General features: G+C 42.6%; 1 protein-coding gene across 2 annotated transcripts in view; it reads left to right on the top strand.

Annotated features, from left to right (window-relative positions):
• The window catches only part of lingo2b (leucine rich repeat and Ig domain containing 2b), a 41,295-nt gene that overhangs the window by 778 nt on the left and 16,486 nt on the right, over window positions 1–24,031 (top strand). The window contains exon 1 of one of the 2 annotated variants that reach the window (XM_086275475.1): window positions 8,508–8,680. The exons of the other annotated variant lie outside the window; for it this stretch is intronic. The gene's annotated coding sequence lies outside the window, so the exon portion shown is untranslated. Of the gene's footprint in view, window positions 1–8,507; window positions 8,681–24,031 lie in introns of those variants that run through there. 2 annotated transcript variants of the gene reach the window in all.

Raw genomic sequence — 24,031 nt, 5'->3', positions numbered from 1 at the left:
GTATGACTGAAAACTCAATATAAAATATAAAAAATATATATACATAAATTTTAAAAGACAATCCACCGCCTGCATGAATGGTGACGCCTGTGGATGTGACTTCTTTCCCCCCCACTTGAGATTGTTGCAGCAAAGAGATCGCATCTATACACTGTCTGACATGATGACACCAACACACTTGACAAGGTGGAGAGATAAAAACCCTCCTGTGCTGCACGGCGGGGGATGACACAAGCTCTGTATGAAGCTGGTGTTCTGCTGTGAGTCAGTGTGGCCCTGCAGCAGAGGAACGCACTGAGGAACACAGTTCTTTTTTTGTACCCCCCTCAGAGTGGACCAGGATCCCTAAAAGCCTGCGGGGATGAGATATAGTGTAGATATCCCTTCATGCGGATGAGTGTTTGCAAAAAACCCTCACTTTACACGCTCCTGTTCTGACCTTAAGTACGAGAAATAAGACTGAATTATAAATGAGTTATGCTCAGCCAAGGGACTCTCCAGCTACTGGCTCTTCTCTGACTTCCGTGGGCATTAATTGAGGATGGCATGGCTACAGTAATTGTGTGCAAATTGAATCTGGCCATTGTTATCTTCATAATAGAGAGCATAGTTCAGGGGAAATAACCAGAAATGCATTTGTAAGCCTTTTTTTAATTACTTTTTTTTTTTAAAAAGGGAACAATACTTTTGCGTTCCAAAATCCAAGGCCACAGCATGTAAGCATTTGTTCAGTGTGCTCACCAAAGTATGGTTTTTAGAAGTTTTCTTGTAACAAATGAATTTAGGTGCACGGAGGACTCTGCTGTACCTCAGGGCTTTCGGCCAGTGCTGCCCTGCTGTATCCAAGCAAGAGGGATGCTAATGGAGGGGTTGGAGGGGGGATACAGGCGTTACCGCTGCAAGATCGAGAGAGAGTGATGCTGAGCGTGTGTCTCTGAGAGAGAGAGAGTGTGGGTGAGTGTGTGGGCATTTGTGTGTGTGAGGCGTTTCCATGGCAACCTGTCAGGGGTGTGTTTGGTCCCGGGAGATAGAGAGAGGGAGAGAGAAAGATGAGACGAGGAGAAAACTATCCCTTGTTAAGGGTTGGGGGGGGAATGAGATAAGCTAATGGGGGGGGGGGGTAAGGTGGGATTGCCTCCGCCCCTCTGTCTTCCCCTACCACCCTATCAACCTTCTACTGTTTATTTTCTCCAACCCTGACAGGCTTCCTTTTCCCTTTCCCTTTCTCACATCTCTAACTCTGTTCCCTTGCAAGGAAATTTCAAGGCTTGCCGTGTCTGTGTCTTGTGTCACATGGGAGGATTTCTGGGTAATAACCAAGTGCACAAAACTCATCTGAGGAAATCACCGCGCCACCACCGTTTTCTCCTGACTTAACTCCCAATCAACCTTCACGCTGCCTCAATGTAATCCACAGCTGGTCATACTTACCATGACTGTATTCTTGACCTCCACAGCCTTACCAATCAAGCTCAGCCCCCCCTGTTTTTGTCCCTCATTGTGGGTGCGCAAACTAATGAGTTAACATCCCACCCGCGTAGCTGCACACAAACCGCCTGGCTGATTCTTGGCACCTTTATTTCCCTCAGATGGTGCCAATAATGGAGAAAAGCAATGCCAGTGTTTGGGTTTTATGCACTGACTGTTAAGCTCTGTCTTACATGTACTGATTCCCTTTATTGGCATTAGTTGGATTACATTAGAAATCCAACTTAAACCAAATGGAAGAATATAGGGATTGATTACATGCTGCTGCAACAAGTGTGACAAGGATTTTTTTCTGTTATTGTTTGTGATCTAACAGAAAATAAGAGAAACAAGATCTAAGACAAGGCAAGACATAAAAGACATAAATAAAACATAAAAGGGATTTCAAAAAGGCAAAAAAAAGAAAAAGAAGCGCACATGCAAACCAAGGACAGAAGAAAAAACAAATTAAAATATAACATTAGAAACTAAAATAGATTACAGTGCAATCACAAAGTTACACCTACAGATATGATGTGGCTGATTTCCCTCCATCCTTAAGCATGCAAAAGTCAGCCCATTTTTCTTGATCCTCCAGATTTAAATGATAATAATTAAAAATGCATCTCACCATTTATTACCAAAACGTCTGTCTTAGTCTAAGTACAGGCGAAAAAATATTCTTTGGCATCATAAACATGAAGCAATAATTTTGAGAGAAATACAAGGAAGTGTATAAAATATTTATAAAGAGAGATATTTAAAAGTGAATATATATACCAATGAACGAATCAAGTAAATTTTATTTGACCAGATTCCATTAAAGCTCAAAATTAACAGTTGATTGAGAAGCAGTTTCATGGCCATGTGAGGCCATAAATTAAGTAGATTAAAATCTTATTATGATTTTAAATGTATTACTCGCATTTGGTAGCAACTTCATGCAAGTGACCGCGGCCATAATTAGGCAAAAAAGTAATAAACTAAGCCCATCAGTGAGAAAGCAAAAAACATTCAGTGGCTGTTTTAAAAGTAGGGAATGAATTTGTCTTGATGCATGCTCAGTCATCCAGGAAAAGAAATTCCAAACACTCCTTTGATTGCAGCTATTCCACTGGCCACTGATCAATGGTCTTTGATCAGTGAGTGTTGATCAATTGTTATGACAATTTGCAATATAAATGATAAAGAAACTGACCTCACAGCCCTTTGTTTGCCAGTGGTGCTAGTTTCAGTCATTGTGCAAATGACCTGCAGTCACTTGGATGAGTGACGAAATGCAATGAAAACGCTGCGACCAGATGAATCAACTTTTCGGGATAAGGAATGAATTGACCAGCTCACTAAAAAGCCTGAGAGCTTGGTGTGGCTGTAGCTGAGGAGGCAGAGCATGTGATCTATTAATTGCAGGTTTAATCCCTGACTGCTGCAGTCTGTATGCCAACTTGCTGACTGACGCATCACAGTTCTGAATGAAATTATTTTTACAGGTTAAACCGAGATTAATTTGTACCAGAATGATGGGAATTAAAAAGTGTGGAGATGGAAAGAAGCAGCTCATCATTCCAAGCATATTACATCATCGTTCAAACATGATGTTTGATTGATTTGATTTTATTGATTAGCATTCAAATATATCAATGAATACAGAACAAAAATCTACCACAAAGCAAGAAAGCATGAGACAAGGCTAATCAAAAGGTATTGGCTGAAGCATTTGCTTATTCAAGATGGCGTGAATGTTGTGTTAGCCTGCAAGGCTGACAGGGTCACAAATTTTTACTGATGATGTGACTGCTGATAAAAGTAGAAGGTACTCTATGTTCAGTGCAAATGGATAATAACTGAAAGCATGCCAAAGAAAAATCAGCCCAAGAGGCAAAGAAAGTGAATATTCTTCAATGACCACGTCAGTGACCTGACCTCAGCCCCATACAGCGGCTTTACAGTGACTGAACCACAAATAAGCAGGAAGTGAAGGTGGGTGCAGTAAAGGCCTGCCAGAGTATTTAAAAGAGGGGATTACAGAAGTTAGTAATGTCCACAGGTTTTAGACTTCAGGCAGTCATTAGCTACAAATGATTTTCATCCAATTATTAAATCCATATATTTAACATTATCTTAGTCTGGCCCATTACTTTGGTGCTTCTGTAATTCCTCCGCATTTATTGCAATACTTAATTAAACCACTTAAGGGTGAAAGTCTTCACTTTAATCACATCTTGGTTATATCGTTTAAAATCGACTGTGGAAAAATGACAAAAACTGACCATTTAGTTATGGACCTGTCTGCGGTTTCCAATGACATTTATACTAAAAATACTTTTATCTAATCAGTTATGGTTTCGATTATAGTTTAAAAATAATTTTTGCAGAAAAGGAGTTTTGGCATCACTGTTACACCAGATCTTTACGCCATACTTGGCTGATTTAGAAGGGGATGTATCGCACCTGCCTCCAAAAGCCACCAACTGTTCATCTGCACACAGATCAGTACCAGTTTTTGGATAAGTGCACTACAAAAATATACAAATATCCCTAATGGCAGGGCCTGTCTGTCTAATCTGGTTGCTAAAAGAAAAGTAGACAATTTGATTCATTATAGCAGGAATTTTTATGATTAGAAATATAATAACAGTGCACATGAATGTATAACTGGCATCATAAAAGAGGTCACTTGGTCAGTTGAAGGTCTAATGTGTTTTGTTCTCAAAATCTCTCATCATGGAGAAGCAGGAGATTTATTTTTTTTGTTTCATCTTGAATCTGAATTAAATATCATCCACGTGGAAGTTTAAATGTCATTTTCACCGAGAGCCCATTTATTGTACTTCCCAAAGTAACAATAACTCAGAGACTGAGCTGAATGAGAGTAAAATCATTTCCATTAGCAAAAACGTCTTTGCCCTTCCCATTGATGTGCTCTTTTAGAGATAATCCACAGTGATAAAAAAAAAACATTAAAAATTATATTCATTGTTATTATCCAGCTACCAGGTGATCTGTCACTGCGACGTGCTCAGGTTTCAACCTTTCCACAGCCAACCGGGTTACTATTGAGGAATTTTAAAGTAATTGTGTAGTTAATCACGGTGATTCTTAATGAGAGCCTGCAGTATGTGTACAGTTTGTCAGAAAATCAATACACCCCATAGGTGTCAAACACATTCTCAGGATATTAGTGCACGTTAAACTGATCATTCTGAAATAACCCATTATGACAACCTAAAACAACAGATGGCTGCTGAAAGGCAACATTATTAATGCAAGGCAGATTTGCAGACAGAAACTTTAATTACTTAATAATTACCATGTGAATCAGTTTTATCTACACCATTAATAATTGATTAAATATTGTTCAGTTGCCACTTTTCAATCCCAGATGTCAGAGCCTCCAACTAACACACACATGAATTATATTAAGACTTTAAATTTCCAGGGTTTTACATGTAATAAGGTCAATAAGGTTTCCCAGTAACACTACAATAAAAAGCAAATGTTTCAGCTTCTGAATTGTCATATACAGAATGCTTATAGAAGAAGTTTCATGGACTTCAATAAATAATTCTTTTTATTTGAGTAATATAATTAACTTAGGTCCTTTTGTGCAGGTTGCTCTATAATGTTGGAGTTTGTTTCATGTTCACTGTGTTTCACAGTCAGGGAGGAAGACTCTCCTCTCACTTAATCTGACTGGAAAAGGAAGAAGATATGTCAAGTTAAATAAGTCTTCTTGCTGTTTTCTATTAATATCTTCATAGCAAAATATATTCTTAAATTTGAGTTTAAGCACTAACGTTTAGCCCCAGTGGCAAGATTATAAATCTAGAAAGGATAAAGCAACGTGGCATTTATGTTCATATCATTAATAATACAGTATATTTTAAAAGGGTGCCTAGCAGACGCAAAGGTGTAGAATATGAGAATTTTATGTAACTTTTCTTAAGAAAAAAAGGAAATGGCTATAACAAGTGGAAACCAGATAAAAGCCCCCAAATGTTTAGTCAGAGAGATGCGATAAAACACAAATTAGTTTACTTTTTTTTTTTTTTTAACTACCCTGTGCTAAATGGCTCCATATCAGAAATAATCACACTCGATCTTAAAGTACTTTGAGAAGAACTAACTTTATTAAACGGTGTATAAAATAGTTGTCTAATCCAAGGAGTCCCAGATAAATCAGCGAATAATGACAAGAGCCATGACTTCCCACTCCTCTTCTGAATATAGATGTGTCCAAAGCAAGAGGACAGTGAGGACTCTTTTCATATTAAGCAACACATTAGCGATGCAGCGAGCTCCAGAGTGCTCGGTTGTTATTGGAGACGAATTTTTTGTTTGACAGGCAAGACGAGGCCAGTGTGTGGGGCCCTTTTGCTGGAGTGTGATTAGCATTGCAGATGCTGGTTTCTGTAGGCGTCAGTTTCAACAAACTCAAGGTTCCCCGTCTCCAGTGCACGATTAAAATGTAACAGTGATGCGTGGTTAATTCGCAGGAGCAGTATTATGCTGCAACACTCAAAGAGCCTATTTTTTGCTCAGGTGTATATTGCACCTCCTCCTGCATGGGCTTTTTTTGCACCTCCTCTTGCACATAAATACACACAAGGGCTGCAACCACACGAGTTTCTCTGTGCTGAAGTCTAATATGTCTCAAAGCTGCCAACAGCTATTACTTTCTGCAGGTATTCAATATTAAAAATTAATGTGTGAATATGAAAGGGAAATGAGGGGATTCGTGACTTTCCTCGAGAAACGAAGGTAAAGATGAATTAATTTTAGTATTAGAATTTAGCACAGAAAGCAAAAGTAATAAGAATAACCACTGGCATGATCATAATAACCGTAATAATAATTGGGATGATCCACAATAGTCAGTAATCCTCAGTCCTAATAAATAAAGGGATCATAAAAACATCATCTTCGTGTAATTTAGGTCCATTAAGGTTATGACCCTCCCACAGACAACCAGTGTAGTATTGATCAGCTTTAAAGTATGTGATCAATCAAACCGCATCATATCTGTTAGTGTAGACAACAGTAGAAGCTGATTCTTAATGAAAGCCTGCAGCATCGGGGCCATTTATCAGAAAATCAATATACAATATTGGTGTCAACCTACGCTGTATACACACAAACACACACAGTTGGACATGGGTCCAGCTTGTAGTGGGTGTTCTGTGTGTGCATGGGTTGCCATTAGTATAGGAAGTGCAGGCAAAAAAACCCCATCATTGAGCTGTGCTGTGTGGCATTTTAAAGACTAATATATTATTCATGAAGAAATTTGATTGTCTGTAGTTTTTTATCCTCTTACACTTCATCATTATGTGTTCATTTGTTAATAGCGATATTAGCTTTGGGGTAGTTTTGGCATACAGCCGGTTTCTTCTGTTTAGATAAAAAACAACCTTTAGATTTACCTACTTTGTTAAACTGCTTTGAAACTCAAATATCCAACTGAATACACGAGTAAACTGGCACCAACTCAATGCTTTTACATATGTAGAATTGGTCAAAGTGACCAGAAGAGTTTCTAGGAGGATGTTGGAAACTCCATAACCACCTCTGGGGTTCACACAGGATGGCCCAGAAAAAGAAAAAATCATGTAAAGGTGTGTGGGATAGTTTCTTGGCACAAATTGGGCCTCTTAGGACCAACTAAGCATCATTTAAATGCCACAGCCTACCTGATTATTATTGTTGCTCATGTCTGCTATCTTGCAGGGGAATAACAGAACATGTCACTGAGTTAGGATCATTTCAAGGTGGTTTCTTTAACACGACATAGAGTTCACTGTACTAAGCAGTCCACACTCACAGTTTCCACATCCTAGTCTTAGATCTTATATAGCACCTTTGGGATTTTGGTGTGATTTGCATCATGAACGTGCCGCTGATACATCTGCAGCAGCCAAAAACCAAAATCTCTGAAGAATGTTTCCAACACCTTCTTGATTTTATGATACGAAGAATTTAAGCAGCTCTGGAAGAGAAAAGAGGGCCCAACCCAGTACTAACGATATGTACCTAATGAAGTGTCAGGTGAGTGTAATTTATAGCATCTTGGTAACCTTTTCACTACTGTAGTAATTGGGACTGTATAACTGTATTATTTAGGAAATTACTCAGAATACGTGGTGTGTAACATACGTTGTTGTGATTTGACAGCCCACGTTCTTCCAAGAGATTGCATATACGCAGGTCTTGTTTAATAAGTGAACAAACTCATATAGGCACAACCTAAATAGGTATATACAAAAATGTTGCCATGGTGAGCTAGAAGATGCTACAAAGTTTTGTGACATACTGCATTCTGAATGTTGTAAGGGGTTAATTTAATACCAACTGTGAAGCTTTCAAGTAATTTCCATGCGCAAACTAGTGATGGGTAAAATTCAAGTTCCTCCTTTTCTACAGTGAAACATTTTCAGGAATGCTTACATAGTTTAAACCAGACAACAGGAACCAATAATCAATAGCTGTTCTTCCATTCATGCCAATAATGATCTCACTGTAGTTCCATCCTGCAAACTTAATGTATAATCTTTTATTGCCTTAATGCAAGTCAGTGTATACTTTACACATATTGTAGCATTGCAGATTGTTGTGACGATTGAATGAAAACACCTCTGAGGTGCTAAAAGTCAAAATGTTTAGAAGTATCTGCCATTCTTGCTGCTATATATAAATGCGCTCAGCTCTCAGCAATGTCAGGAGCAAATAATGGTGCACATCCTTTCCATTGAGAAATGAGAAAACATTGCAACAGGCAGGTCTCTGGAGGACACTCTTGCAAGAGATGCCAGTAAAATTGGGGGGGAAAGCACAAAGAGTTCTTCAGGTTAGTGTGGGCAACCTTCCTCTGGCACTGTCACAAACACAGAGGGAGGCTGACATTAGACACTTCCACGATATGTATTCTCAGGGTTGGGACTAACGCGTTATTAAGTAAAGCGTTACAGTAACTACGTTATTATTGTGGTAACGAGCACGGTAACTAGTTATTATGCCAAAATCAGGAACGCATTAGTCGTTACTGGGATTTAGATAGGGTCGTTACTCGTTACTTCGTGTGGTGGCTATCGCGGAGCTTCCACAGATTCAGTAACATTAGCAAGTGGTGGAGGCCAGCAGGTGGATGAAGGAAAAGGGACGCAGAAGGAAAAGAGACCCGAGGCGGCCGCCGGTCCAAGTGTGAACTGAACTTCAGGTAAGAAGTTATGACCTGCAGTCTCTCTGGGTCAGATATAAACCAAGTTTAGGTGGAGTTTATTTTCGTTATTCTGACTTTTTCCGTACTGCATACTAGCTAGCATGACGGAGTTTCTATACAGCTGGGTGGTGCTATGAAGTTAATGATGTTGAACTTTATTTTGTTCATAAGTTATTAGAGTTGCAACCGTCCCGTCTGGTATTCAGAGAAATATTACGCGTTTCTTATTGAGGTGAAAAGGAACAGTTTGTCCCGTAATTCAGCTACAATGAAAAAGACACAAAGCTGGAGTTATTCTGTGTCTTTGCTGCACAGCTGCCTCTTCTTCTTTCATTCTCCCCCCTCCCTCTCCCGTTTCTACTTCAATCATGAAAACTGATCAATGATCAGCTGATCGGATTTTCTCTCTTGTTTGTTTATCGCTCACTTTGCGCCGAAAGAGGAAACCAGCAGATGTCGCGGTAAACAACAGCAGCACATTTAAGCTTGATCAGCTATTGTTAGAATTTATTTAATATTAATTTCTCGTATCAGCTGATGTTTGCTGGAGCCACAGCTGTAAACCTGCTGGTCATGATATGGTTTGGTTATCTGGTGAGAGGGAAACATGAAGATGAAACCAGGAGATGTCCTTACTGAATCATCAGAGCTGTGATGGAGAAACAGGTTTACCTTTTAGGTGACATGAATGAGTTGAAGGGAAGTTATGAACTGTTTCTGACAAATAACCCCAGGATCCTTTTTTAGGTAGCTGACAGCTGGTGACTGTGCAGGTGCGGATCTAGCAAAGTGTTGCCATGGGGGCATGTAGGGCATTAACAGGGAAAGGAGGGCACAAAGAAATACTTTTCTTTCTTATTCTCATTTAAAATGTCTCGCTTTTAAAAAATAATTATGAGTCTTACAACAAACGATTGACAGATTGATACATATATACCATCAAAACAGTGTACATCACTGTCACAACAGTGTTTATTTTCATTCAAAGGCTTTATGATTTTTCCTATAATGGTAGGCCGGTCTCTAGTCAAAATGCCCGGGCCAATTTTCTGTCCCAGTCCAGCCCTGTATGCAGCTCATCTGCAGTCTGGTGTTGCCTACATCTTCCTATTCAGAAGGCAGAATTTCTGAGTTCTGAGTACAATCGAAAGCACCACGACTGCATTTTTTGTGTTGCATGTAAAAGGCGCACATGACTCTGTGACGTAGGCTAGAATCATGGCAGCAGTCAATGACGGTCCAGGCGTGGGATTTCTCTCGTGGAAATATGCATTATACATTATACATTATATTTTCCTTTCTATTGGTAGGTGGCACAGTGCACTTGTGGCAAGTAAGCAAGCTAGAAGACTGGCAAAGTTATGGAAGAAACACATTAACAAGAGAATTCTGAGTAAAACCAAAGTTACTTTCCCTAGGAACTAGTTACTTTGAAAGTAACGAGTAACTTGAAGTAACTGAGTTACTTTTGAGAGAAGTAACTAGTAATGTAACTAAGTTACTATTTTAAAGTAACTTACCCAACACTGTGTATTCTATATTGTTTATGAGCACAGTTTGTAGAAGCAGCTTTTTATAAAGTGGTGCGTTCATTTACACTTTAGTGCAAAGAGTGATATTTTCCTGCACCTGTGAATTTTTCCGAGCTTAGCTAATGAGAACTTATGAGAAGTTTCAGTATTCAGTGTTTCTCCTGGGTAGAAACAGCCTCAACATTATGTTGCACCATCCAAAGTTTTTAATTCTCTAAACTTGTTAGCTGCTTGTAGGTTAGTAGGAACTCAGTGAACCCTTTTAATTTTTAAAGTAACTTTAAATTCAATAAAAATTCAAGTGCCAAAATTCTGGACTACACTAACAATACACATGAGGCTTTTCTCAGAACCAAGTTAATCCCAACATTCCCAACAATAAAGCATGCCGTTTAATCACAGTGAATCATGCTAGCTGAGTTTACAAGCTGCTGCTAGCATTAGCTCCTAAGCTTCAAACCACTGGGTCATGTTAAACAGCTACATTTTAATGGATGTGCCCATGTTATATACAATATAATTAATTTGTTAGCTAGTCTGCACAATCTCCACACCAAATAAAGATTTATTACCGGTGTGAACTGGCTCTATATACAACAGCAGACACTTTATTAGGCACAACTTGCTAGTATTGGGCTGCCTTCAGAAGTAGCTTAATTCTTTGTGTGAGAAATTCGAGAAGATGCTGAAAACAGTCCTCAGAGACTTTGGCATTGACACGATAACGTTGCAGTTGCTGCAGATTTGCATGTGCATGATGTGAATCTCCAGTTCCACCACAGCCTGTGCTCTGTTTGATTGAGATCTGATGCAGGAAACCAGATTTGAGCTTTGTGCACATTATCCAGCCATCAGCAGCCATCAGAAAATGGGTACTGTGTGGTCGTAAAGGGATGCAATAATACTCAGGTAGGCTGTGGTATTTAAATGATACCCAGTTGGTGCTAATGGGCCCAAAGAAAATATTTTTATTCCATTACACTGAACCCATCAGCCTGAACTGTTGATGCAAGACACGGTGGATCCACACTTTCATGTTGGTTACACCATCTGAGTGTTGCAGGGGACATTGAGACTCATCAGACCAGGTAATGGTTTTCCAGTCTTCTAATGTTGAATTTTGGTGAGCTCAATTTCCTGTTCTTGGCTGACGGAAGTGGCAACCGCTGTGGTTGTCTTCTGCTGCTGCAGCCCATCTACTTCAAGGTTTGACATTTAGAGATGCTCTCCTACAAACCTTGGTTTCCAATGAGTTACATTTGCTTAATGGTCAGCAATGTGGCCATTTTTCTCTGGCGGCTGGCATCAAGAAAGTATTTTCTCACTAAGAAGTGCCGCTCACTGGATGTTTTCTCTTCTCCTCTCAGACCATTCTCTGTAAACCCTAGAGATGGTTCTTTGGGAAAATCCCAGTAGATTTCTGAGCTACCCAGACGAGCCCATTTAGCATCAACTGCCACACCACATTCAAAGTCACTTAAATCACCTTTGTGTCACATTCTGATGTTCAGTTTGAACTTCAGCAGGTCATCAACTAACACAGATGTTTTTATGCTTAAATGTTTTGCATTGCAACCATGTGATTGGCTGATGAGATATTTATGTTCTCGAACAGCTATACCTTATGAGTATAAATACAACTGGGTTAAAAATGAATTGAATTACTTTATAACACTTTTTAAACACTCTAGATTTTCATGATGACAGGATTCAAACTGATTAGATCATTTCACAGCTTTTTGAATTGACTTATTCCAGCAGGGACCAACAGGAGAGACGAGGAATTAAGTGTGACATAAGCCCACAGCCAGATTTGATATGAGAATATCAGACTGCCTGCGAGCCCTCCCACCCTCATCTCTTTTCATTCTCAACAGTGAGGTCCGTAACCCTGCATCTCCAGGAGTTCTTCCTGCATCTGGCCCATATTCTATCATTAGCTCCCCCGCCCCTTCTCCCCCACTGCCTCCCTCCATCTCTGTTACTGCAAATTCACTTTAGTCACATGTACAGTAAAAATGATAGAAATGCATTAGGGCAAAATAGATAGAACATTGTGCAGGTGATAGAGTATAAAGCCCAGAGGAGTCTTTGAAAGCAAAACAAAATGCAGCTGAAATGAGCAGAGATGGGTTCTAAAGACTTCACTGAAATGGACAACAGAGGGGAAGTGATGGCAAAGGGAGCAGCGCGGCAATGTCATTTCAGGTTGTCAAACTCTACAGCATGAAATTAAGCAAACCAGGTGGGGAGAATGAACGTTAGAGCAGTGGTAGGTGAGGGGGAGCTTGATTCAAATCAGAAGTTTGACTCTTTAATGCAAAGATAAACTGCCCTGAATTCAGGATTCAAAACACAAATGCAGCTATGAATGATGTGCAAAGCAAATGCTGAATCTTTTTGCTTTCATGTTGCATTTTCTGATGCTTTTGCAGCAGCCGGGAAAATAAATGAAACATCACCCTGTGAAGTAAGAATAACGCAGCATCTACACAGTGGATTTCTTTATGAAAGAGTTCAATGAATAGCAAAATAAAAGTCTGGTATAAAAAGACACTATTTACATTATGCTTCCCGAGCGTAATAAATGACACCAGGTGATAGGCAAACACAAATCAAACTGATTTCCTGACATCATATCCTCGGTAATAAAAACAGCTGCTGATTGCCTGTCATGTGTGATAGAGGGAACGAGACCGCCTGCTGTTGCACATTTCAGAACAAATATTGCTCCGGTCTCAGATGGTCAACATGGCTTTATCCACCTCTGTGACAGGACGCGAGATGGCTTTGCTTGAGCGCTCGGTAATAGCACAAATAAAAAACAGTAAGTGCTGATACAGAGAGGTTGTTTGTTCGGTGGTAGAGAACAGATCGGTGCTCCTGGGGAGCACCTGCTATACTGTAGTAACGACCCTGTCAATACGATTGGCCCACAGAGCTTCAGTCTTAATGCACTCACCCGCTTGTCATTATAAAGCACTTGAAAGAACAGAGAGGCCATTATATTCACAGTGTAGCACCAGTTGTGGAGCCCGTGGCCTCTCAGCTGTCCTGTTGCGTGGACACCAACGCTCTGGCTGATCCTCTGTCTGAGAGCACACTCCTTGCCGTGGGGGCTGTTTGGCTGGTTGACGGCCAAAGCCGCAGCTTCAGTGGCTTTTCAGGATGACAGCATTGGCACCACATGTCTGCAATAACTGTGTCCTTCTCTGCATCTAACGCAGAGATGTGCAGAGCTGCCTGTCAATTGGGATAATTATAAGTTTGGCTTGGTGATTTTTTGCTTTAGAAGTATGGGCTGTATTTAAAATATAGAAAAGGCCTTTGGCTCTGCAATCTTTCCAATCTCCAGCAGGAGGCCTTCCCCTTCTCAACTCATCACATTGTATGCAAGTCTATGAAAAAATTGCCCTACTAATCATTTGATTTATGAACTCAGTAGACATTTTCTCAATGAATTTATGGTCTCAAAAACTAATTTTTACTTTTATTTAATACAGCACAATGTTCATTTTGTAAATTATGCTCCCATTTAGAGTAAATTTAGTGATAACTGCAAGCACATTCTAGCTATTTGTGACTGACAGCTGCTACCATGTGAGCATGTTTACCTCACTTATCACCTCCTTTAAAAATAAATGCACCCCAAGAGCCTCCAAAATGGGTGACATCTCTGTAGCTGCATCATGCACTTTTTTACAGTCTAGTGTAGCTATGTTCACACGTGCACTGCAGCGCTGAACTGAAAGTCTGTGTGATTCACTGATGTGCAAATAGGCGAATATATTCACAGCTAGCTTGTGGTCTTTCTGAGTGGTGCCTGCTGCACGTTCTGCCCAGGCAGCATCCTCACCTAAAAAAGTATTTTCAGTAGTGTAAACGCTCTGCAGACTTTGTGTAGTTTTCCTGTCTTTCTTCTCCCGACATTGTCTGGAGTTCACGTGTCAACCTTTATTTAGCAGTAGATTTGTTTTATTTTTTCATTGAGTTTCCTCACCTGTAATATTTGTGCTCATACGGGGAGGAGTGCGTCTCAGAAACTTTTGTTGCTGAAGCAGTTCTTGTTACTGATGTGGGCCCGAATACATCAAAGATGCCAGTGACAACCACAGATAACTTTTCATCAATAATTTTCACTTCATCCAACTGAGCAGAAAACTTATTTACAGTGGAAGACAGGCAGAGATGAGGATGACAAAGGAGCAGCGCAAGTAATTTCATTCGAATTCCGTTTGCCTCCGTTGTACCGCCGTGGTGGCAGAAATCTCAGCAGCAGGCATCTCAAAGCCTCAGCAAAAAATATGAAAAGGTAGCCAAGCCATAGTGTGAGACAGTGAGTGATAGCGAGAAAGTTTGAACTGCCCTCTCTTAAAAATTCGGAGCCTGTTTTACATCAGAATGAGATCAAAAGTTTTCAGATTTTGGGGAAAGTGTTGTCACAATGTGAGTTGTTTGTTTTTTTTAGTTACTGTTACTGCAATGAAGGCAAATTTAATTATGACGTCGTTGCAAATAAATACCACAACTGCAAGAAATTTTACTTTTAATGATTTCAGCTACGCGTTTAGGTGCACCAGGTCTGTCCAGCGTCTTCCCCCGCCACCTGATCCAACTCACCACCAGGTGGTGATCAGTTGACAGCTCAGCCCCTCTCTTTACCCGAGTGTCCAGAACATATGGTCGCAGATCTGCTGATACGATTACAAAATCGATCATCGACCTACGGCCTAGAGCGTCCTGGTGCCACGTGCACTTATGGACACTCTTATGTTCGAACAGGGTGTTCGTTATGGCCAAACTGTGATTAGCACAGAAGTCCAATAACAGAGCACCGCTCGGGTTCAGATCAGGGAGGCCGTTCCTCCCAATCACGCCCCTCCAGGTCTCGCTGTCGTTACCCACGTGAGCATTGAAGTCTCCCAGCAGGACAACAGAGTCTCCAGGTGGAGCACCCCCCCCCCCCCAGGGACTCTAAGAAGGCTGGGTACTCTGAACTGCCACTCGGCGCATAAGCGCAGATGACAGTCAGGACCCGTTCCCCGACCCTAAGGCGCAGGGAACAAACCCTCTCGTCCACCGGGAAAAACCCCAACGTACCGGCAGCAAGCCGAGGGGGTATTAGGATACCCACCCCAGCCCGCCGCCTCTCACCAAGGGCAACTCCAGACTGAGACAGAGTCCAGCCCCTCTCCAGGAGACTGGTTCCAGAGCCCAAGCCATGTGTAGAGGTGAGCCCGACTATATCTAGCCGGTACCTCTCAACCTCACGCAGGAACTCAGGCTCCTTCCCCACCAGAGAGGTGACATTCCACGTCCCTATTGCCAGTCTTGGCAGCTGGGGGTCAGTCCGCCAGGGCCTCCGCTCCTGGCCGCCACCTGGCACACAATGCACCCGACCCCTATGGCGCCTCCTGCGGGTGGTGGGCCTGCGGGAGGATGGGCCCATGTCTCCTCTTCGGGCTGTGCCCGGCCGGGCCCCATGGACTAAGGCCCGGCCACCAGACGCTCGCCCTCGGGCACCCTCCCCAGGCCTGGCTCCAGGGCGAGGCCCCGGTAACCCTATCCCGGGCAGGGTAAACTGTTCCCTCGGTGTCCTTTTCATAAGGGTCTTAGTGAGGGTGTGCTGGGAACGTCTAGCAGAGGCCCCAGTCCGCGAGATCTTCAACGCACACCTCCGGCAGAGCTTCAACAGCATTCCGAGGGAGACTGGGGACATTGAGTCCGAATGGACCATGTTCAGCGTCTCCATTGCCGAAGCTGCTGCATTGAGCTGCGGCCGCAAGGTGGTTGGTGCCTGCCGTGGCGGTAATCCCCGAACCAAATGGTGGACACCAGAGGTGAAGGGAGCCACTAGGCTGAAGAAGGAGTCCTATCGGGCTTGGTTAGCCTGTGGGACTCCGGAGGCAGCCGACAGGTATCGACAGGCCAAGCGGAATGCGGCTTGGGCAGTGGCTGAAGCAAAAACTCGGGTGTGGGAGGAGTTCGGAGAGGCCATGGAAAAAGACTTTCGGACTGCCTCGAAGAGATTCTGGCAAACCGTCAGACGTCTCAGGAGGGGAAAGCGGTGCTCTACCTGCACTGTGTATAGTGCTGGCAGAGCGCTGCTGACGTCGACTGAGAAAATTGTCAGGCGGTGGAAGGAATACTTCGAGGTCCTCTTTAATCCCACTGACACGTCTTCCGAGGAGGAAGCAGAGTCTGGGGATGAGGGGAATGACCCGCCAATTTCCGGGGGCGAGGTCACTGAGGCAGTTAAACAACTCCTTGGTGGCAGAGCCCCTGGTGTTGATGAGGTCCGCCCCGAGTTCCTGAAGGCTCTGGACGTTGTAGGGCTGTCCTGGTTGACACGCCTCTGCAATGTTGCGTGGAGATCAGGGGCAGTACCTGTGGACTGGCAGACCGGGATGGTGGTCCCCATCTTTAAGAAAGGGGACCGGAGGGTGTGTTCCAACTACAGGGGGATCACACTCCTCAGCCTCCCTGGGAAAGTCTATGCCAGGGTGCTGGAAAGGAGAGTTCGTCCGTTAGTCGAACCTCGGATACAGGAGGAACAATGCGGTTTTCGTCCTGGTCGCGGAACACTGGACCAGCTCTTTATCCTCTCCAGGATACTTGAGGGTGCATGGGAGTTTGCCCAACCAGTCTACATGTGTTTTGTGGACTTGGAGAAGGCATTCGACCGTGTTCCTCGGGGTGTCCTGTGGGAGGTGTTGCGGGAATATGGGGTGTCTGGCCCATTGCTACGGGCCATTCGATCCCTATACAACCGTTGCAAGAGCTTGGTTCGCATTGCCGGCAATAAGTCGGACTCGTTCCCGGTGGGTGATGGGCTCCGCCAGGGCTGCCCTTTGTCTCCGGTTCTGTTCATAATTTTTATGGACAGGATTTCTAGGCGCAGCCAAGTGGCGGAGGGCTTTCGCTTTGGTGGCCTCAGAATCTCATCTCTGATTTTTGCAGATGATGTGGTTCTATTGGCTTCATCGGGTGAGGGCCTCCAGCTCGCACTGGAACGGTTCGCAGCCGAGTGTGAAGCAGCGGGAATGAGGATCAGCACCTCCAAATCTGAGGCCATGGTTCTCAGCCGGAAAAGGGTGGAGTGCCCACTCCGGGTCGGGGATGAGTTCCTGCCCCAAGTGGAGGAGTTCAAGTATCTCGGGGTCTTGTTCGCGAGTGATGGGAGAAGGGAGCCGGAGATCGACAGATGGATTGGGGCTGCAGCTGCAGTAATGCGGACGCTGCACCGGTCCGTCGTGGTGAAGAGGGAGCTGAGTGTAAAAGCGAAGCTCTCAATTTACCGGTCGATCTACGTCCCTACCCTCACCTATGGCCACGAGCTGTGGGTAGTGACCGAAAGAACGAGATCGCGGATACAAGCGGCAGAAATGAGCTTCCTCCGAAGGGTGGCTGGCCTCTCCCTTAGAGATAGGGTGAGAAGTTCGGCCATCCGGGAGGGGCTCAGAGTAGAGCAGCTGCTGCTCCACATCGAAAGGAGCCAGCTGAGGTGGTTCGGGCATCTGACAAGGATGCCCCCTGGGCGCCTCCTGGGTGAGGTGTTCCAGGCATGTCCCACCGGGAGGAGGCCCCGGGGCAGACCCAGGACACGCTGGAGAGATTATATCTCTCGGCTGGCCTGGGAATGCCTTGGTATTCCCCCGGATAAGCTGGAGGAGGTGGCTGGGGAGAGGGAGGTCTGGGCCTCTTTGCTTAGGCTGCTGCCCCCGCGACCCGGCCCCGGACAAAGCGGATGAAGATGGATGGATGGATGGATGGATGATTTCAGCTACAAAATGCCTTTTGTAAATTTATGATTTTAAAGTCTTACGCAACTTTGCATTCACTTTACCGTCACTAAACTACTTCTGAATATTTTTTGTTATCAAATCAACAACGTTTTAAGATTTAGTTATGACATAATATCTAATTAGAAATTATAAAAATATTCCATGTTAGGGCAAATTGACTTTAAACACAGCAATCCTAGCCTTGCACACCAGATTCTGCAACACCACACTGAGATTTGAAGGGATAACATGGCTGAGTTTATGTATAAATTGCTGTGTGCAGCCTCAGAGCAAGCTCTGCTAATTTTTAGTAATTTGTTGTCTCTGCATGTTTGCCAAAATAAGTGCATTTGCTGTAATGCTGTAAGAGTCTTGCAATCCAGCTGGCAAACACACCGGAATAAATCTAAGCATTTCACCGTGTAATTGAGGAAGAGCACAGGGTGTCTGCTGAAAGACGGGTTTTCGGCAGAACAAATATTCCGGAGGTGTCTGAATGTTACACTTTGGAGCAGCTGAGTGAAGACGGAGCTGCTGTTGGGACAGTGACAATTTGATGAGAGAACATCCCGAGTTTGTTGCAATTTCCTAATCTCGCAAAATGTGTAAGCTTCCCTTCTCGCCGTGTTTGTCAGCTGCTTTGGGGGTTAATTAGCATAGCGGTGCTGGAAATGGATCCACTGCAGCAGAAGACTGTCCCTTATTTCACACAGTGGACAGACTTAACAATCTCACAGAGACAGCCCAAATTTCAGGAAACCATAAAAGTTATGTTTTGCTAAATACTGTGACTTACCTGCCTTTCTGTAAAATAACACTGTGAACCTCTCGGTTTTGTAACACCTAAATAAAATGAATAAATCCCACATAAAATCCAGGTGTTCAGAGAAAAACTGTATATGGTGTCATATTGTTGACATAATGAGTAAATGCTCTACCAGCTGGAATGAAATGACACTCATTTCTCGCCACTGTGGAGCTGAGAGTTTTGAATCAAAGCACAAGTAATGGCACGTTTTCATTTCAGCCTTATAAAGCTGTCAGCTTCTCTTTAACTCATTATTATTGCTTAAACCATGTGTTCCCTGAAACTCATTGCCCATACAAATGTAGCTACCTTATTACTCATTATTATTTCCTTTTACCTTGTATCTTCCCCAAAGTATCTCTTTGTTTGCTGTGCTTCACACTAGACCGTTTTTTTCTTTATATGATTTCAAGCCCAAAATATGCCTCAGTTTGCGTTAGCATCTCAGCTCTCCTCTCTCACTGTCTCTTTGTTTCGTGCTGTTGCAGGGCACAGTGTTCTTCATGGGGGTTTCCTTTAGAAAGCATTGAAATACTGTCCTTTCATATGCCTCGCTGATTTATTAATTACTCAACACAGCATTTTCACAGTCACAGTTGACATTGAGGATGCATTGGAGTTTCATGCTTGGGTGCAGTTAGCGGTCGCACTGTATGCATGTCGCCCCGGACATGTGCTGTACAACAGAGGGGTGCACCAGTTAGCGCTGTCACCCTAAAGCAAGAATGTTGCATATATGTCTCCCTGCTCGTCTTTGGAGTATCACCCACAGATACACATGTCACGTTAATGAGTGATTTCACAGTATATTAACATGAATGGCTTTCTCTCTCTCTATTTGGCCTGTGATTGACTGACAGCCTGTCCACGGTGCACTAAACCTTTCACCTTGTGACAATTAGAATAGGCCCCGCCCTCCCTGTGACCCGGAATCCATCCATTTGTCCATCATCCATCTGTTCATCATCAATATGCTGATTCCAAGATCAAAACTCCAAGAAATTTCAGATGTTGTAGGTAGCAGATCCATTTCTCCATTCTTTGGAGGCACAGTTTTTTCAGTAATTCACTATGGGAGTCATTAAAGGGAGGATAATTGCTGGAATATTTTACTTAAGAAGTTCTGGTGCTTCCGTTACATTTTCCTCAAGTCGCAGGTCTCACAAGAGAACAGTAAGCAGGCGCTCTGAGACATATGCAGGATTGTACAGTATCTCATTAATCTGTTGTAAAGCACATTAAGGGAAATCTTTTGTAACAAAGTATTTTAATTTCCTTTTTAGTTGCACCAGTTGCTGCTTTGTATTTCATGGTTTAAGCAGGTGACTTGTCTATGAGATAGAAAAGCCCTTCAGTTGTCTTTAACAGGAATATCAAATGAAGCTAAATTTCCCTTCATAGGGAAGAAAGGTTAGTATCATTTCTCCTTCTAAAAATAGGTCTTTGCGTGAGGCTGCCTCATTCTCATCTGCATGCTAGCTCTTGCCAAACCCACCATGTAACACATGACCTGTTGATCTACAGAAGGCGAGAGAAAACGAATCAAGCTGTTTGCTCCTGATTGCTCTCTAAAACATAAAAATACTGTTTCTGTGAATGACAAAAGTCGCTTTAATGTTTCCGGCCACTTATCAGCCTTAATGGATCACTGAAGCGGAAGAGAACTATCAGGGTGCACTCTGGTTGCATGTGCTAAGTGCACTCAACATTTCTGCACTGATTTGCCATTCTTGGATAATAATTTGCAAAACTACTTCTCTTTAGTACTTTTGACACAAAGTAATCAATACTCAGTTCTGTTGACTTCTCATATAATGCCAAGAACAGTCAGATTTTTTTTCTTGGGGTGTTTTAGAGAAATAAACAGAGAAGTGTTTAAATGTATCCAGTACCGATGGCTAACAGTTATGCCACCCGATACCCAAATATTTCCAATATTTTTTTGATGAACTTTTGTTACTTAAACCTGAGTTATAGTACTGCATATTTTATATTTTGGTCCTATTATAAAAGGTCAAACCAAATTTTGGCATGAGGAAGACTTTGTCTGAGTTTGGGGATTTTATTTTGCTTCGGTGATCTGCCTCCTTGAGAAGTCTACGTGGTCATAAGTTTACTTGTAAAGTGCACTCAAAAGCATTTTGGCTCATAAAGAAAAGTCTAGTCTATTTGGCTCTACTTAATAAAACCATAAGACATTGTGTCTTTTCTTGACTTATAACTGAAAGCTGTACACAGACACTGAAAGAGACTCTCTGACAGAAACATGGCCACGGTCACTGATAAGTGAAGTTGTTTTCATGTTTCTGGGTCTTTGAGTGTTTTGTAGACTCATGATTTGTTCCTTTGGATTTAAGAGATGTTTTATGGTCAAGTTCTTTATTTCTGCACAAAGAATCCAAGGAACACTGCACACCCACATGGTTTCAACTAGCAGGTTGAGTGTAGGTCTGCTCTTTAGCATAACCTGCTTGATTGTCCTTTTTGACTCTAATTAAAAACATAATTTAAAAAATAAGCATCAGGCTACATTTAGTAAAACATGAAAACGTATTAGAAAAATGTTTGCTGAGGTCAGAGATCAAGATAACCGAAGGGTTGTTTTCCAATAGAAATCTTTTCAGTAGTCGCCCCCTTCTGGTGATTAGATACAATGCAGATTTTAGGCGTCCCTGCACTGGCTTCACTTTGCAGACCTGGAGGCTGTGTTTATATTTTATTTGCAGTCAATGTGTATAACTAGCAGGCACTTACAGTCCTAGTTGTTGCACAATGACAAACTTCATAACATACTGTCCAAACCTGTTATCCCTTCATCTTTTTGTCTAAAACAACCTACTGTGTGATCTAAATTCAGGCCTAGAAAATTAAAAGGTAGACACTGAGTTGTGTCTGAGTTAGTTTGAGCAGCTGCGACTATTTATTCTGTTTCTTTTAGTTCCATTGATAGAAAATAGATAAGGTGCTAAGGGATGTGTGCCACCTGTAGTCCTCCATCCTGTGTAAAACATGGGCTTTGCTATAGAGGCCACTTTGTCTGCAGCTTTTTATATTGATTTTCTGGCATATACTTGCTTTTTCTGAATGGTGCAATTTGTAAGACTGCTAATGCTGAGACTGCTGAGCTCATGCAAACACCGAGAGTCCACCGAGGGACAGAAATGTGTGGCTTCAAGCTAAAAGATTTTCTCTGCATCTATCTCAGCTGTATGGTCTTTTTTTTACTAGCTTCCCAAGTGCTTTTTGGAATACCAGTCGTTTAAATGAGTACATGAATGAAACACTGTTTAAACATAAAATAGAAGCTCTATCCAAACACTCTGCCTTCAAGTCAGTATGAAGTCTAGCCACTGCATAGCAGTGGAAAATTTCCCTTCCCGCTTAGTAACAAGTCTTTCAAGTGGATATGAGACTTTGTGCAGTGTCTTTGGAATATTCATGCATGTGAATGTGTGCTAGCAAACATTTATGTGGCCCAAACCTGCTCCATTCCCCAAGGAGTTCACATTTCCCAGTCTCTAGCTATGTTTGCAGGCAGCCAATTATGCGGCAGGTGTAATATTGTGTGAAAGCATCCAGTGAGCTCACACAAACAATAATTTGATGCTCTTACATTAAGTCTGCGGATCCGCTGTAAACAAATCACAGGAGAAGAGCTTCTCTTTCTGTCACAGGCAGCCTCGGGCTTCTGTCACTGTTGTGGTAAAAATCCACAAATAGTGCACAGCAGGAACGGTTTCACCTAAAGGAGAGACTGAAAGCAGGTAATCTTCTCGTGCTACTGCTAGCCAGTGTTAACTGTAGAACTGCAATCCTGAGGAGCCTGAATTAATGAGAAATCCATGCAGATTTCTAATAGGGCTGTAATTATTAGATAATTAGTCAGTCGTGTCAAGTTCAAATGAATATCTGCATTTTGTTCTGTTGGTGGGATAAATCCAATTTAAAAGATGCCACTGTTGGCACAAAAAAGATGTCGTTCGGTGTTTGTCTCTATTTTAAATGCACATCTATATAGCCATCTGTTGGTCCAGCCATACCTTTTCTTCTTCTTGGCTGAGCAGGAAGTTCCAGATGGAGTTATCCCCCGCCCCACTTTCCAGTTACTCCTGAGTGGTCCTGACACATTTGCAGGTCAGATTAGATATATATGACAAGTTCGCGCTCTGCCCCAGGTTGCCTCCCAGGACCTGAAGAAGATGTCAAAGAGGCATTTTAATTGGATGCCTGAAGCACTTCAGCTGCCCCAGTCCCCACCAAATGTCCAAACAACAAACTCAACTGTTTGGTCTCATTCTTCTGGTTATTACCCAGAACATGTGGCCATAGGTGTGGGTTGGAATGAAAATCAACTGGTTAAACCAAAGCTTTGTCCTCAGGCTCTGCCTTCTCTGCACCACAGCGGTCCAGTTCAACGCTCAGATTACGCCCATTTCATGCTCCACCTCTGCGTCACTCGTGAAACCAGAGATCCTTAGATACTTAAACTTATTCACTTGGAGCAGTGACTCTCATTCAGCAGGTGAAAACCACTGTGAAAACAACGGCCTCAGACTTTGAGGCGCTGACTCTTTTCTAGACTGCTTCACAGGTTCAAACTACCCCACTCCGAGGTCAAGGTCATACTCAGATGACACCAGCACAACCATGTGATCTACAAAAAGCAGTTGGAAGCTATGCCATGAAATGACCACAAAAAGGTACCAGAGTTTGGAGAACTTTGAAAAAAGAAACCAGTTTACTCAGTCAAAGATCTGCTAGCTCACCTGACTGCTAACGCCCATGCTGTCAATTACCCATTCCCACTAAATGCCCGTGAAGGCTAAAATTGTCCATGCACAGCGCAGTGCCACACTCTGTCAGAGGGTTTGACGAAAATGACTCTTTCCCTTTCACTCCAATGTCACCTTGGCTGTCACACTGACTTGAATACGTTTAGAGCAGGAGTGAATTCTCTAGAGTGGCAGTGGAGATTGCTAATCCGTCAGACTGATTTGGTGACAGGCAAAAGTGCTAATCCTCCCATGTTATTCAATGCCAGTGAGGACTGCCTAATCCCTCACAGAGGGTCTGATGTAAAAAGAGATGACGCTAACTAGGAAAATGATCGTAAGGTCTGGGAGCAAGTTCATGCTTCCGGTACTCACTGATATCAACACAGCCAATATTTACTGCTGCTCTGTGTATTTTGTCTAAGTATCGTTTGGATCCGAGCCAGAAGCGT

Source organism: Aulonocara sp. 'chitande type north' Nkhata Bay, linkage group LG19 (assembly GCF_057382095.1).
Source record: "Aulonocara sp. 'chitande type north' Nkhata Bay isolate Kocher_YH1m ecotype deep benthic linkage group LG19, A_spYH_male_GT1.1, whole genome shotgun sequence".
Taxonomy (NCBI): domain Eukaryota; kingdom Metazoa; phylum Chordata; class Actinopteri; order Cichliformes; family Cichlidae; genus Aulonocara; species Aulonocara sp. 'chitande type north' Nkhata Bay.
This window is presented reverse-complemented; position numbering and strand designations above follow the sequence as displayed.